Source organism: Perognathus longimembris, chromosome 11 (genome assembly GCF_023159225.1).
Source record: "Perognathus longimembris pacificus isolate PPM17 chromosome 11, ASM2315922v1, whole genome shotgun sequence".
Taxonomy (NCBI): Eukaryota; Metazoa; Chordata; class Mammalia; order Rodentia; family Heteromyidae; genus Perognathus; species Perognathus longimembris.
Genome location: NC_063171.1, coordinates 34,963,383 through 34,977,727, shown reverse-complemented (window position 1 = coordinate 34,977,727; position 14,345 = coordinate 34,963,383). Strand labels below are relative to the sequence as shown.

General features: G+C 40.0%; 1 protein-coding gene across 2 annotated transcripts in view; it reads left to right on the top strand.

Annotated features, from left to right (window-relative positions):
* The window catches only part of Ddr2 (discoidin domain receptor tyrosine kinase 2), a 115,090-nt gene that overhangs the window by 8,691 nt on the left and 92,054 nt on the right, over positions 1–14,345 (top strand). For both annotated transcript variants that reach the window (XM_048356573.1, XM_048356572.1), the window contains exon 2: positions 8,676–8,805. The gene's annotated coding sequence lies outside the window, so the exon portion shown is untranslated. The remainder of the gene's footprint in view (positions 1–8,675; positions 8,806–14,345) is intronic.

The window sequence follows — 14,345 nt, the reverse complement described above, 5'->3', positions numbered from 1 at the left end:
GGAAATGCAAATCAAAACAACATTGAGATCTCAACTTATCCCAGTTAGAATGGCTATTATCAAGAAAACAAATGATGGGGCTGGGGATATAGCCTAGTGGCAAGAGTGCCTGCCTCGGATACAGGAGGCCCTAGGTTCGATTCCCCAGCACCACATATACAGAAAACGGCCAGAAGCGGCGCTGTGGCTCAAGTGGCAGAGTGCTAGCCTTGAGCGGGAAGAAGCCAGGGACAGTGCTCAGGCCCTGAGTCCAAGGCCCAGGACTGGCAAAAAAAACCAAACCAAAACAAAACAAAAAAACAAATGATAACAGATGCTGGCCAAAAGGGAATTTTAATATCCTTTTGGTGGGAATGTAAACTTGTTCAACCACTTTGGGAAAGCAGGATGGAGGTTCCTCAAAAAATTAAATATAGAACTACTCTTTGATTCAGAATTCCACTCCTGTGTATTTATCCAAAAAGATTGTCATTCATAATTTTTTGACCACAAAAAATTTACCCCTAACAAAATTACAGTTAATATAATGGATTAGTATTAAATACTCAAATGAGCTATTAAGCCATGAGAATATATCAAAGAAATCAATGCATATTATTATGTGAAGAAAGCTAGTCATTAAAGGCTATGTACTGTATGATTCCAACTATAGTACCCTCTAGAAAAAGCAGTAGATTGCTAGGGGCTGAGGGAGGTAGGGACAAAGAAGCAGAACACAGGAGTTTTAGGTTGTGAAGCTGTTCTGAATGAGATGTGGTAGTGGATAGTGGACATGTTTGTCAGCAAGCATGAGTGAACTCTGTTGCAAAGTGTGTCTTGAGGGATGTGAAGTGTCATTGTTGTTTCACTGATACCATGGTGCTCAGTGTGTTGATAGCAGGGGAGTTAGTACTGTGTGCAGACAGGTAGCTCATGGGAATAAGCTTTTTGTTTAGTTTCTCTGCAAACCTAAAACTACCCTAGTACTATAAAGTTTAATTAAAAAAAATTCTCCCTTTAGCTCCTAAGTCCTGACACTCCAATTGGTTCCATTTACTTCTTTATTTGGAGGCAGATATTATGATATGGTAAACCTTCATGTGTGTTTGTAGTTCAACGTGCTGATTTTGTTCTTCTGATAATTATTACTATTGTATCCTAGAATTGATTCTAAAGCTTGATTTAATAAATGACCTGAGGCAGAAACTTAAAATTATCAAGAAGGATGAGTTCAGAAGGTGCAGAGCAGATGCTTGGGATCCCGGCAGATATTTGTTTGAATGAGATCATTGCATCATATAATTGAAATCATAATAATCACAGAAAAATAGTCATCTAAGTTGCTTTGCAATAGCAATATGTAGATGTTTGCTCTTAAAACCATTTTATGGTTGAGAGTTTATGTGAGGAGATTCTGATTTTAGTTTTGCCATCTACTGGCGATGCAACTATTTTTAAATTTGTTTGTATTACCACTATCCCATTTGCAAAGGACATCATATGACCTTTACAGCCTCTAGTTCAATGATGCTAGTCTCTCTCTAGCCCTCACACCCATACTCACTGTCACACACTGTCTTGCATCATTATGGTGTCCATTTTCTGAACAGCCTCCTTTCCCCTTTGATATAGCTAATATCTCTCTTTTTATTTATTTATTTATTTTTGCCAGTCCTGGGCCTTGGACTCAGGGCCTGAGCACTGTCCCTGGCTTCTTTTTGCTCAAGGCTAGCACTCTGCCACTTGAGCCACAGCACTACTTCGGGCCGTTTTCTGTATATGTGGTGCTGGGGACTTGAACCCAGGGCTTCATGTACAGGAGGCAAGCACTTTTGCCACTAGGCCATATTCCCAGCCCTAATACCTCACTTTTTAAGGCCATATTAAAAGTGTATTTTAAATTGAACTTCATTGGGGCATAGCTCAACTGGTAGAGCACCAGGGATGAGCAAGAAAACTGAAGAAGAGTATAAAGCCCTCAGATCTCTAGTACTGGTATACCTGGGCATGCACACACACATGCACACACACACATACACACACACACAAGTAAGCATAAAACATACTGATGCTTATGTTTCTGGTGTAACTAGGAAGTGAAAGCAACTTTATAAATAAAATCAAACAATTAAAAAACCAATGAAGTTTAAATTAAAATATTATTTTGATATAACATGATGTTTGTTAAAATCAATCACTAGTACATAGAAGTTAAAGATAAAGTAGCATCATGTATCTTTGGGGTCTGGTCTATGTTCAGTCTGAGTCTGTATATTAAACCATACCTAGGGAATATATGTAAGTGTAAGTATGTCAAGAAAATTGTTTTTAATAGCTTCAAAGTTCATAAGTCAGGGAAGTCATATTCCAACCCAAACTCTGGAGTAGGCACTTGTCAAATTCCAGTTTTAATGAGGTATGATTTGATAATTTACTAAATTATCTGTTCCCCTGAAGATAAGGTTTGCATTGTGGTGAGGCTGCAGTTGGCACTGAGTGGGTATCTCATACAAATCCTAATAGAACTGGGGACAGACCCAGCTGCTTTGTATGTTTATGCCTTGGCATTCTGCTTATAAACTAGTACTTGTTGGTATGTAAAAGCCAGATTCCAGTTCACATCTGCTTATAGCACGAAGACAGCATTGACTGGATGGCCGAATAGATCAAACTGCTCCATTCCTCACAATGACTCAGTTTTCCCACCACTTCTATTTCTAGAGAGCTTCTTGTCTTGATCTGGCTTTCCTTTGGCATCTGTACAATTGTAAACATGAAAGGCTGGTGCTGAGGCCATATGATGGTACTTGGCTATCATTTGTACTAACATGCCAAATTATGGAATTGAAGACACAAAATTTTAAAGAACAGGCTGGGATGTGGGTTGGTAGCAAAGTGCTTGCTTAGCAAGTGCAGTGTCCTGGGTTCAATCCCTAGTACCCCCCAAAAAAAAAAAAAAGACAAAAAAAGTCAGCTGATTTTTTTTTAAAAAAGCATCTAGAAGTCTTGTGGATTGTGAGAGTACATTCATACCTTGACATGCATGGTGTTACAGCTAAATTGGGTTCTTCACTTTCTGAGCAATCCTCCTTCCCTCAAGTTTTGTTATTAATTAAAAATAAAAAAATGATGACTTTTTTCTGATTGTATTATTATTATTATTATTACTATTGTGTGCCGGTCCTGGGGCTTCAACTCAGGGCATAGACACTATCCCTGAGCTATTTTTGTTTAAGGCTAATGCTCTATCACTTGAGCCACAGCTCTACTTGCAGCTTTTTGGTGGTTAACTGAAAATAAGAATCTCAAGGACTTTCCTGCCTCTACCTAGCTTTGAACTTTGATCTTCAGATCTCAGCTTCCTGAGTAATTAGGATTACAGGTGTGAGCTGCCAGCACACAGCCTGATTATATTAAAAAAATATTTTGCAATTGTTTGTAAGTGGTTGTGCAAAGCAATTTTGATGTAACATGTTAGTTTTTAAGTACAATGCACTTTGATCAGTGTCACTCCTTCTATTATTCTCCCTCATGTCTCCCAACCCCAACCATCCCCTCAATTTATCTGGTTCCATTCTCACATAAATACCTTGAATATTATGACTGCATTTGCCCACCCTTCTTCTCTCCATTTGTCTGCCCCCCCATTGAGCCCCCTCCAAATCATGTTTTAGCTTCCTGTTACTCATTTTGTTAAACTGTAAATTCTAAGGAAATATAGCATTGAGCTCATACTTTAGTTAAAATGTGTATATATCATATGATCCTGTATATATTTACATATATATTTGTAATTTAGATCTAACTTCCAGGAACTTCTGATAGGTGTTCATTACTCACCAAGATTCAGTTCAGCTCTTTGCATATGAAATCTTATTGCATCCTCATAATAATTGCATAAGTCTTACTTTGCCTCAGAGCACACATAAATCTAAGAAAAGGTCAACTGTATGACATGCAGAGGCAGGATGAGAATTGGAATCCATATCTTTCTCATTGCAACATGGGAGTTTCTGTTTCTTCCCCATTATTCAACCACTCTTGGTGTACATCCATTACAATTGTAAACTTCTCTCTCATGGCAAAGAAGGTACAACTGTTTATCCTCTTAGATGCTGGTCTTTCTACTGGGCCAGTGGCTCTCAAGGTTTAGTGTGCTTCCATGTCACCTGAGAGGCTTTTTTTTTCAAATGCAGATCTTAGATTCTACTCCAGACTTACTGGATAAGAAATGTGTTCTGCCAAGTTCAGGAGACCTGTATTTGTTTTAGCAACCTCCCTCAGGGGGTCTCCTGCTGACATTTTGAGTAAACGTTCATTCCACTGTGGGTGCCTTGATTGTTTTATTCACCATCCTTATATATCTGAAGGACTTTCCCATTGAATTTTTGCTGGATAACCAAAGGAATGTCAGGAGAGAATGTCTTCTTGAGGATAGTCTTTTGCCCAGGACCTTGAAAAATTTAGAGATTGTGTTTAGACATCACTGAATCTACGCTGTCTAGACTTTCCCTCCTGGAGGCCAGGTGTGGCAGAAGCCTAGGAGAAGGTGGCAGAAAACACAAATGAAAGAGTGAAATCTTTGAGAATTCCAGGGTGAGATAGAGTAAATCCCCCCATCCGTTTATAAAACTACAGCCATTTAAACTAAGGAGATTTAAATGTCCCCCTTAAAAAAAAGTTCCCTAGGGTTTGGGCATGAAGTTTTGTTAGCGTAAAGTTTTCAGCTTAACATAAAGTTTTGTGGTTAATATGAACTTTTCTTTTTAAAATTTATTTTTATCCAGCAGGAGACTTTCTTCAGTATTTACCAAGTACTTTCATATGTAGTACATAAAGCACTTACAGTCTTTTCCAAAAAATAGTAAAGAAGTAATACAGAAAGTGTAGGGCTAATTATTCAGTGTCTTCAAGTGTGGGAGGGCGTGGAAGTGTTTGCAAGGTCTAGAGGTGGACACTGGAAGTCAAGAATCAGAGGCCATTAGACAGGCAGGAAGCTGAGAGAGATAGAGCAGACAGAGGCTTAGTGCTCAGGGCTGTGCCTGATCTAGTGTCAGTAGAATGCCTCAAGATGGTGAAAATCAGTCCTGGGGAGTAAGAATTGCATGGCCTCTCATTGTACAAATGCATGTGATGCGGTCAGTGAGAGCTTTGTATGTTGTAGAGTCTCAACTATTTCTTTAAAAGCAAATAGGGTTGGTTGAAGACAATTCAGGTGACCAGACCTTGTTAGGGAAGTTGCAGGGGAGAAGGGGTCAAGTGAGGGAGAGACATGTTAGAGGCTGCTTTCAGAAGTCCAGGTGTGACCAGAGATATAGAGGTTTTGAATCAGGATGGTGAACTTCTCCAGGAAAAAAACAACACTGGATGTAGAAGGAGTGATGAGACAGTATCCCTGCCAAAGAAGAACAGAGAAGGAGACTTGCATGTTGGCTTATGTGTAGCATATGAGATGCTAAGACTTATTTTCTCAGAAGATGTTCTGGCTGGAGGACAAGGCCTTAAGGATTCCAAGTGAAAATGTCTCTTGTGGCCATCTCAGCCTGGGCAGGAAAGGGAGGCTCTTAACTCCAATTAACTAGCAAAAATCCAGAAGTGGAGTGTGGCCTAAGTGGTAGAGCTCCAGCCTTGAGCAAGAAATGCTAAGGGAGGGAACCTAGACTCTTAGTTAAAACCCCAGACCAACACTAAATTAATTAAGTAATTTAAAGAAGCACCTTCAGGAAGGAGAAATGTACACCATACATTCATGGAATTTAGGAACTGGGGGTTGTCTTAATTAAAAGTATTACTTGCTCAGGGCACCAGTGGCTCAGGCTTGCAATCCTAACTACTCAGGAAGCTGAGTTCTGAGGACTGAAGTTTGGTGCCAGCCCAGGCAGGAAAATTATTTAGGTTCTTGTCTCCAATTAACCACCAAAAGGCTGAAAGAGAGTTGTGGCACAAGTAGTGGAGTGATATCCTTGAGAAAAAAATCTTCAGGGACAGCTCCCAGGCTCTGAGTCCAAGCCTCAGGACCAACACCAACACCAAAACAAAAACAAAAACAAACCCCCACAACAACAACAACAACAACAACAACAACACAGAACAACCAAACAAACTTGCGCTAGAGATTGGTAGGATAGTAGTACAAAACCAAAAGGATGGGGTTCGAATCTGGAATCTACTATTAAGTGGTGATCCAGGCAAATCATAGAGCTCATCTTGACCTGAGTTTCCACAGGGGTTTTGCTAGGTGAACTCTCATGGTCTTTGCACCTCCCAAGTCTGAGATCATGTGTATATTCAGAAGAGGAAAATAAGCTGTGATTTTCGGTTTCACTCTCTAATGACCAGTGGTGGAAGCCAGAGGCGGGGGGTAGAAGGACACTGACAAGAAGATGAATAAGATGTGGTTTGAACCCCTGAGTTAATTATATGACTGGGCACAGTTACAATGCTGGATTGATGTAGCAGAGATAAGTGAAGTTTGTTGCTTGTTCTTGGGCTTCTTAGAACCCACCCATGGCAAGTGGTACATGAGAGATGATTCCAACTGCTCAGGGTCATTTTATCTAGTCTCAGTTTTACTCCATAGAAGTTGTGAGGCCTTGGGTCAGTCATTCAGTCAACTCTCTGAATTTGAGGTTTATTTTCATCAGTGAAATAAGGATGTTGGATTAGATCAGGGGTTCCTGACATTTTCTAAAGCGGAACTGTTTTTCATAAATCATTCTACCCTGAACGATTCACCTAAATTCTGGTGGATTTTCTTGGGTTCCCTGGTTGCACAAATGCAAGCCACTGTGGTCCATGTCATTTCAGAACCTGGAAGGGTGGGGCTCATTGTCCTCATTTCCCTGGCCAGGTGAGATGGAAAAGAGTAAGGTATATTTGTGTCTGTCATTTTGAATGACAGATGACAGATGACAAACACTTCAGGAAAATTCTTTTTGGTTGAAAAAAATATATTCTCATCCATCTTTACTTGTCCCAGTATCCTCTCTCTCTCTATACCACTCTAGAACTCATTTCTATTCCTAAAACAGGTAAGAGGGGGTTAACAATTAGTAAGTGTTGAATACCTACTATGTTGTAGAAGGTTTTATACATGATTACAATTATTCTTCTTGACAACTGTATGGGATTGGTATTATTACCTTAGTATATGAGTTAGCATCGCCTGTGGAGATTGTAGAGCTAGTCTACCTCAGAACAAAGAAGTAGACCCAGATGGCTTATGCAATGTTTAACATTTGAGTCTTTCAGTGTTATTAGATCACCTTAGCCATATGAGGTAGGACTGATCCTTTACGTTAGGGAAGTTGTGAACCAACAAGGCTTGAATCAGCCTTCTGCTACCTTAGTCCTATTGGGAAATAGCATTCAGAAATATCATTGGGAGATCCTTGAGCCCTGCATTCTTCCCTCAGGATGAGGTAACATGAAGGACAGTGTGTTTCAAGAGAGGATAATGTTTGTAAACAGACCTGTGCATATAGGCTCAGGCATGGTTCATGCTTGTGTTAGTGAGGTAAGCCGGAACCATCAAAGAATAAGAATGGAGCAAACGCATGCCTGTTCTTTCAAAGATTGAAGTCTTTACTTGTGCACCCCACTGGGAAACTAGAAACCAGATGAAAGCTGTTGGAAGATACAGAGCATCTGTTTTTGCTTCATGTAGCCATTCTATTTCCATTAAGAAATTGGCAGGAAATTCCATGAGACTCTTATCTCCAATTAACCACCAGAAAACTGGTAGTGGTGCTATGGCTCAAAGTGGTAGAGTGCTAGTTGCCTGAAAGAGCTCAGGGACAATGCCCATGAGCTGAGTTCAAGCCCCCTGACTGACAAAAAAGCAAAGCAAAGAAAAGAAAGAAATTGGCAAAGTAGCTAGTCAAAATACTCATCTGAATACTGTGGCCTCATGTTGTTAGTTATACATATATCTAGCCCTTCAGTAGGATAGGATAAATCAGTGGAATGAAGGAGGCCACTAAGGAGGCTAGAATGGATCTATCTCCTACAAGTCTAACAGAAGAACCAAGGTGAAATGCAAGAGCAAGAACCAAGGTGAAATGTGTAGTATACTGACATTTAACTTTTCAAGTAAAAAAATCCAGATATCCATTCCATATGTAGATATAAATACAAATACAGATATAGAGAGGTGCTTCTAGAAAACTACTCAATGGATAACTGGTTGCTCCTTAGGTAAGTGGGTGGGGCAATAGTCTAATATTAGTTTGGATAGTAGACATCTGTATTATGTGGGTTGTAATCTGGGATCCCTGTGAATCTTTGAGAGCCTTTTATTTTTTTATTTTTTATTTTTTTCAAATTTTTATTATCAAACTGATGTACAGAGAGGTTACAGTTTCATACGTTAGGCATTGGATACATTACTTGTACTGTTTGTTACCTTGTCCCTCATACCCCCGTCCCCCCTCTCCCTTTCCCTTCCCCCCCCTGAGGTGTTCAGTTCACTTACACCAAACAGTTTTGCTTTGAGAGCCTTTTAAGAGAGCCAGAAGATCAAAATTGTTTTCATAAAAATACTAAGATTTTTTTCCATTCTCATTTTTTAGGAGTATCTGGTTTATCCAGAAGTTTAATGACATGAGGTATTACTTGGAAGTGTCATTATATAGTAATATGAATGAAGCAAAAGTCTGGAATTCAAATATCGCTTTTCTCTCTTTCCCTCCATAAAGGTCGATCTACAAGTAGTCTGGGATCAGATACTGGTGGCTTGATTATAAGAACCTGAAGTAATCAAAGAGACGCAGAGGACTGCTGACTTTGAGGATTCTACTCCATAGATAATGCTCTGCCCCCATTGATGTAAGTATCACCAGTCACTGAAACTGTGTCACTGCAGGAGCCTGAAGGCTGTGACAGAAGCGTGTGACTCCTCTTGAAACCCCTGTTTATCTTGTCTGGAGTAACTTGGGAAGTTGGGCTCTTGATGAGAGGCCAGTCCTGTACCTAGAAAAGAGAATCTTTCCCAATTCTACATCACAAGGATCTGGGTTTATGGAAGAACTTCTCCATCCTATAGGACCCAGTAGAATCTTTGGAGTTCTAGACTGATATGTTTTCTTGTGATCTCATTACATTTTTAAAATCATTTTTTAAAATAAACTTGTTTCTTCCAGCAATAATTTGAAATGATTTGTAATAAAATAATACCAAATAGAGTCACTAAAACTAGTAAACCTTTGGTGTACAATATTGTACAATGTAAAATAACAACTAGTCCAAGAGCATGTAACCATGCTTTTGGACAACCACAGGGACTTTCCTTGAGCTTGGACTGAAGGCAAAAGAGAAGCATGCAGAGATTTTTGTTAGACCACTTCCCACATATCAGGCGGTCTGCTGTAGGTGAATGTTGGTCCGCATGGGACTTCTTGCTTCATCCTTCCGCTGACTTAAATCATACCAGTGAATCTTGAACTGTGACAGTTGTATACATCTGGGGTCTTCCTAGCCTAGAGCTCATTGAAATCAGAAGCCACAGGTCCTTCAGGCCTGTATCTCCAGCCCTGGGTACAGGATCTGACACATGGAAGATGCTCAGTGAGAACCATTTAGACACTATTTCCTTGATAGCTTCTGAAATATTTGTTGAACCAGTGACTGCACAAATAACATGAACATGTAAGTTTTTGTAAGTGTTGATTGATGATTGGATATAGGCAGGGGTAAACTAGCATTTTTTTCCACATTCCCTACATGTGTCTTATCATCACTAACTTCTTAGATGTGACACTGTTTTCTGTTTATTATCTAGGGAATTCCTCTTTATTCCTTAGTCTTCTTGTGATGATAAATGGTCATTTAATAGATTTAATTCCACAGAGTGCCCTGAAACTTGTTTCCCTTCTTTCCTCTCCCCCTACTTTTCCCCTTCCCCTTCCTCCTTCCCTCCTCCTTCCTTCCTTCCTTCCTTCCTTCCTTCCTTCCTTCCTTCCTTCCTTCCTTCCTTCCTTCCTTCCTTCCTTCCTTCCTTCCTCCCTCCCTCCCTCCCTCCCTCCCTCCCTCCCTCCCTCCCTCCCTTCCTTCCTTCATTTCTCCTTGATAGCCTTTAGACTAAAGAGCTAAGAAGTTGTAAAGAGCTAAGAAGTCTAAGAGCTTTCACAGTGGAGATTTAAGAATGAACAATTCATAGCTATGCTTAACCACTAATCAAAAGTTATTGCAGGGTTTTCTATTACATTAGTTGTCTCAAACATTATTTATCTATGAATCATTCTGCTTTACCTTTCGAAAACTATCATTGTGGTCTTTTCTTCCTCAGCTACCAATCTTAAATAACTATTTCCATAAGACATTATTTCAATATCCTAGACACATACTATATATAGCCCTGTTGTGTGAAGCCTGGTTTGGGCGCCTTCCCCTGCCCCCACTTTCATAGAATTATACCTGAAACTCTCGCAAGTACTTTAGCTCCTTTAGGAGAAAGTTCTTCTGTCTACCAATTCAGTCTTCTTTTTATGAGAATAATGACACTATTTTACTCTGTTAAAAAGTTTAACAAGGGGCTGGGAATATGGCCTAGTGGTAAAGTGCTCGCCTCGTATACATTCAGCCCTGGGTTCGATTCCTCAACACCACATGTATAGGAAAAGCCACAAGTGGCTCTGTGGCTCAAGTGGCAGAGTGCTAGCCTTGAGCAAAGAAAAGCTAGGGACAGTGCTCAGGCCCTGAAACCACGCCCCAGGACTGGCAACAAAAACAAAATCAAAAACCCCAAAAAGTTTAACAAGTCTCAGTTTTTTGTTTTCTTATTAACAATATGGCCAAATCATTGAGAATCTAAACTGGAATGTGGGTGCAGAAAAAGGAGAGTTACTAGTAGATAATCTGCAACATGATAAGTACTGTGCATGTATGGCCATCTGCTATGGTTCTCTCTCTCTCTCTCCCCTCTTTTTCTTCCTTCCTTCCTTCCTTCCTTCCTTCCTTTCTTCCTTCCTTCCTTCCTTCCTTCCTTCCTTCCTTCCTTCCTTCCTTCCTTCCTTCCTTCCTTCCTTCCTTCCTTCCTTCCTTCCTTCTTTCCTTCCTCCTCCTCCTCCTCCCCTTCCCCTCTTCTTCCTTCTTCCTTTCTTTCTTTGTTTTTGCCAGTCCTGGGCATGGACTGAGGGCCTGAGCACTGTCCCTGTGTGTTCAAGGCTAGCACTCTACCACTTGAGCCACAGTGCCACTTCTGGCCATTTTCTGTATATGTGGTGCTAGAGACTTGAACCCAGGGCTTCATGCATAGGAGGCAAGCACTTTTGCCACTAGGCCATATTCCCAGCCCCCTTCCTTCTTTCTTGTAGAGAAGTAACCAACCTAGACATTACTTTAAGGTTTGTATTCTTTTAAAATGTTTTTATTAGCATATATTATTTGTACAAAGGGGATTTGACTTTGACATTTCCATACAAGCTTATGCTGTATCCTATCAACTTCACCTCAACTTTCACTCTCCTTTAGCCCTCTCCTACTTCATAAAACATTTCAAGAAGTTTCATTGTTCTATTTTTATTTATTTATATATATTTTTATTATCAAACTGAATTACAGAGAGGTTACAGTTTCATACATTAGGCATTGTCATTGTTCTATTTTTATACATGTATATATGTATATAAAGTGCTTCGACCATATTCACCTTTTTTCACCTTCACCATCACCCCTCCCTATAACCTACTTTTTATTAGCATATGTTAGGATTTTATTAAGACATTTCTATACATGAAAACAATGTACCTCAATCAACCTCCCTTCTGTTACTTTCTTCCACTCCATTTCACTTTCTTAAAATGGCTTTAACAAGTTTAATTTTTCGATTTTCTTATGTGTAAATCAATCATATCAACAATAGTCTTCACGTTCACCCTCTCAGTGGCCCAGGGATGGTCAGTTTCTGCTGTATCTCTGATGAAAGGCTCTGTTGAAGTGGGCCCTAGTGGACATGCTTTCTGGGGTATGAAGATAGCATGACCTGGGCTATTGGAGGTGGACATTTTCAGTGGGGAAGGGTAGAAATTAGGGCTGTGAACAAAACAAACCTGGGAGACATCTGCTTGTTACAGATGGATTATAGCTGAGAACCATGAGACAATGTGATCTGGTTGCTAAGTTTTTGGAATTTGATTATGTAAGGATTATCGTAGAAAAAGTAGGATTGGGATAAATACCTAATCAGAGGGCATGTGGTATTGTGGGTGTGTACCTGTTGGAAATGAAGGTCACAAGCTCTTCAAAGGGAAAGGGAGGTAAAATATGCCAAGAGTTGACTCAGATATTTCTGGATAAACAGGGCTCCAGAAACGCCCTGAAAAGCATAACTTGAGGATGGACTGTAATAATAGAAATGAAGAACTTGTGAGTTTATGCTCAATAAATTTTTATTCATTCATCAGATTTGAGAGCTCTGTATACTACTTATACTTACTAAAATAAAAACAGTGTTTATTGAGCGTCTGTGATGTATAAGAAACTGTTGCATTGGCTTGAGAGATAGAAATATGGATATGCAAATAAGAGGTAACCCAGGCTAAAAGGAGAGGAGAGGTATGAAAAAGAGAACTACACTTGTATGGTGAACATGCATCAATGGTGGGTCTAAATGATAGAAAGGTGGAGAGAGCACTTTTTTTTTTCTGGGGTGCTCAGTAAACCTGAATATGATGTGGAGCTTGAGCCAAACCTTGGAACTGGGAAGGAATCCAATATATAGAAAGCAAGGTGTGAGTCAGCTGTTATCATTAGAACTGAGCTGGCAATAAGGGCCTGTGATGAGCATGTGGGGTGGAGAAGAGATAGGAAATAGCAAACTACTTGGAGTGGAGGGTGGTTAGAGGAATGGTAGAAAATAGGAGCACAAGCTGGGTGCTAATGGCTCACGCCTGTAAAGCTAGCTACTCAGGAGGCTGAGCTCTGAGGATCGAGGTGTGAAGCCAGCCCAGACAGAAAAGTCCCTATGAGACTCTCTTCTCCAATTTAACCACTCAAAAACCAGAAGTGGCACTGTAGCTCACATGGTTAAGTGCTAACCTTGGGCACAAAGAAGCTCAGGGACAGCACCCAGGCCCTGAGTTCAAGCCCCACAACTAACAAAAAAAAAAAAAAGAAGAAGAAGAAGAAGAAAGAAGGAAAGAAGGAAGAAAGTAAGGAAGAAAATAGGAAAGCAATTGTCAGAGTGCGAAGAGCCATGATTGCTGGCTGGGATAAGACATCTGGATGCCATATTGGTGACTCAACATTGTTCATGCTCCAAGAGGAAAGAACATTCTTACTTTTGGAGGAGCTCATTCCTGATGTTCCCCTTGCTGAGGGTGGGTGCAATTGTGAAGCAGATTTGAAGTGACATAACAAGAAACCTCCAGGGGGAAAATATCTGGGGGCCTAATACATTTATGTATGAGACACTATGAGCTAGTAATTGCCAAAGTCTGAAACTGTTAGTTTTGCTTTGATCTTTATAAAGAGCTTATAAAGACTAGATTTAAGAATTAGCCACAGACTCTATTGCTGTCAGATTCTTAGGCTGCTAGAAGAATTGTATTTTCATTGTTTCAATTCTTATTGCTTTATAATTTCTCGTATTACACTAGATACTCTCTAATTATAGGATGTGAAAAAAATGTTGAGTGTGACAGGCAGCATTCACTGAATTGCTTCTCAAGCAATAGTGCACTTCAGGTTCCTGCTTCCTGCGGCCATGGGTTCTTGGTTCTTTCCTTTAGATGGATGGCAAACAGAGATCTAAGATTTCATTTCTAGGCATCAACAACTTTTTCAGAATTTTGGTGGGTGTCTAATTGTCTAACAAGAGAAATTCATACAGTCTCTTATGTTGGTTAATTATATCTCGTTTTTTTTCACTTGAAAGCTATGATCTCTTCTTACTTAAGATTGGAATGCCTGTTAGGCATTTTTGCTTTGGTATGACACTTAGCTAATATGTGCACATTATTGTTTGTTGTAGAGGACCTGGGTAGCTTGTGGTGGGTTGTTAAGAATCCACAGACTCCCATGTTCCATTCCTATATTAGGTTTTGTATTGAGTGTGTGTGTGTGTGTGTGTGTGTGTGTGTGTGTGTGTGTGTGTATGTGTTGTGCTGGTACTATGGCTTGAACTCAGGGTTTGGGTGCTGTCCCTGAGCTTTTTTGCTCTGGACTAGCACTCTAGCCATAGCTCCACTTTTGGCTTTTTGCTGGTTAATTAGAGGTAAGAGATCCCTGTGCTGGCTTTGAACTGTAATTCTCAGATCTCAGTCTTTGAGTAGCTAGGATTACAGGCATGAGCCACCAGTACTCTGCTGTGAATACTTTTAAGTAGACTTTTGCCAGTTAAAATGTGTTCTATTGACACCACCAATATT